Genomic DNA, 2500 nt, shown 5'->3' on the forward strand with positions numbered 1-2500 from the left:
TCGTTATTATTTTTATCATTATTATCAACAACAACAACAACAACAGCAACAACAACTTCATCTCCTCCTCCTCTTCCTCCCCCTCCTCCTCCTCGTCCTTCTCCTCTTTCTCTTCTTCGTCTTCTTCTTCCTCCTCGTCTTCCTTCAATACTAACCTCCATCTATCGAGCAAGGCGCACCCACACAATTCCTCCTCCTCCTCCTCCTCCTCCTCCTCCTCCTCCATTCTTTCATCTCCACTCATCTCCCTTTCCCTCGGTTACTGGACACCGTGAGATGATGTCTTGGGATGCTGTTCTCCTTTTCATCTCGCGCTCTAAGGAGGATGCTGAGGAGGAGGAGGAGAAGGAGGAGCAGGGAGAGGAGATAGAAGGAAAGACGAGAAGGCAAAACAACGAGGATAAAGGAAGAGAGGAAGATGGAGAAGATAGACGGAGAGAAGAAGGAAGGAAAGGAGAGAGGGAGAGAGGAGGAGAGGAAGGGAGGAAGGAAAAGAAGATGGGAAGGGAAGTTATGAAGTAAAAAGCAGAAGGGAAGGAGAAGAAGAAGGGAAGGAGAAGAAGAAGGAGAAGAAGAAGAAGAAGAAGAAGAAGAAACAAAAAAGAAAACATGAAAAAGTAAATAAAATGAATGACAGAAAAAGAATCGAAGGAAAAAATTAAAAAATTAAAAAAATAAAGAAAAAAATGAAAATAAAAAGAAATTAAGAAAAAGACCAAAAAAAAAAAGAAAGAAAAACAGGAAAACAGACAAACAGAAAAATTTAATTAGAACAGAAGCTTCACATTACACACACACACACACACACACACACACACACACACACACACACACACACACACACACACACACACGGTAACCTGATCCTTCACCCGTACACACACAGGAGGAGGAGGAAGAGGAGGAGGAGGAGAGAACGTGTTTTATGATCTTAGGAGAGAAGGATGCTTACAAGAGAGGAGGAGGAGGAAGAGGAGGAGGAGGAGGAGGAGGAGGAGGAGGAATTAACTTGTCTGAAAGAAGAAAATAAACAGACATCGCATCTTCTCTCTCTCTCTCTCTCTCTCTCTCTCTCTCTCTCTCTCTCTCTCTCTCTCTCTCTCTCTCTCTCTCTCAAATAATCTCTCACTCTCTTCACTTTACTCTACTTCCTCCATCGTGACGGAGGAGGAAGAGGAGGAGGAGGAGGAGGAGGAGGAGGAGAGGAAGGAGGAGAAGGAAAAATATTAAGAGCAAGAATATGAATAAGAAGTGATGTTGAAGGTACAGGAGGAAGAGGAAGAAGAAGAGGAGGAGGAGGAGGAGGAGGAGGAGGAGGAGGAGGAGGTTGCACCGGAAATGCCGTTCACTGTTTTAACACGTGAATGAGAACGCACAAACACACGAACGAACTCCTGCTACCTGACACCGCCCTCCTCCTCCTCCTCCTCTTCCTCCTCCTCCTCCTCCTCCTTTAACTCCTTCATCAATCATTTCCTCCCTTCTCTTCTTTCGAATTTTTGTATTTATCTATGTCTCCTCCTCCTCCTCCTCCTCCTCCTCCTCCTCCTCCTCCTCCTCCTCCTCCTCCTCCTCCTCCTCCTCCTCAGCTTCAACTTATTAAAAAAAAAGAAAAAAATATCCGGGTTCACTGAAAGGGAAATTCTCAGGTAGTGACATGAAATTACAGGTAAACAAAGAGAGCATTAACAGGTAGGATGTAGGACAGGTGAGAGAGAGAGAGATCGTTGCGCTTTATTAGTTCAATTTACTTCCTTTCTTCCTCTCTTTCTTTCTTTCTTTCTTTCTTTCTCTTTCTTTCTAAAACATCACCAAAAGAAAGGAAGGAGAAATAAAGAGGAAGGAAATAGAAAGAAAGAAGGAACGAAGGAAGGAAGGAAGAAAGGAAGGAAAGAAGGAAGGAAGGAAGGAAGGGAGGAAGGAAGGGAGGAAGGAAAGGAAGGAAAGAAAAGGAGAAAGAAGGAAAATAAAGAAGGAACAGAGGAAGGAAGGGGTGAAAAAAGGGAGGAAGGAAGGAAGGAAGGGAGAGAAAGAGGGAGAAAGGGAGAGAACATTAACCGTGAGAATTTTTGCTCTCTTTTCAATCTCCCTTTTGTCTTGAAATTGGAGGAACGATGACCCCCGTATCCCCTCTCCCTCCCTCCCTTTTCTCTCTCTCCCTCCTTTTCTCTCCCTCCCTCCCTCTTTCTCTCAGCCATTTCTAGTCTCTGTCAGTAAGGAAAGGAAAGGGAAAGGAAAGGAAAGGAAAGGAAAGGAAAGGAAAAGGAAGGGAAGGGAAGGGAAGGGAAGGGAAGAGAAGGAAAGGAAAAGAAAGGAAAGGAAAAGAAAGGGAAGGGAAGGAAAGGAAAGGAAAGGGAAAGGAAAGGAAGGGAAGGGAAGGGAAGGGAAGGGAAGGGAAGGGAACAAAAAGGAAGGGAAAGGAAAGAAAAGGAAAGGAAAGGAAGGGAAGGAAAGGGAAGGAAAGGAAAGGAAAGAGAAGGGAAGGGAAAGGGAGGGAGGG

Source organism: Eriocheir sinensis, chromosome 59, assembly GCF_024679095.1.
Source record: "Eriocheir sinensis breed Jianghai 21 chromosome 59, ASM2467909v1, whole genome shotgun sequence".
In the NCBI taxonomy this organism is placed as follows: Eukaryota; Metazoa; Arthropoda; class Malacostraca; order Decapoda; family Varunidae; genus Eriocheir; species Eriocheir sinensis.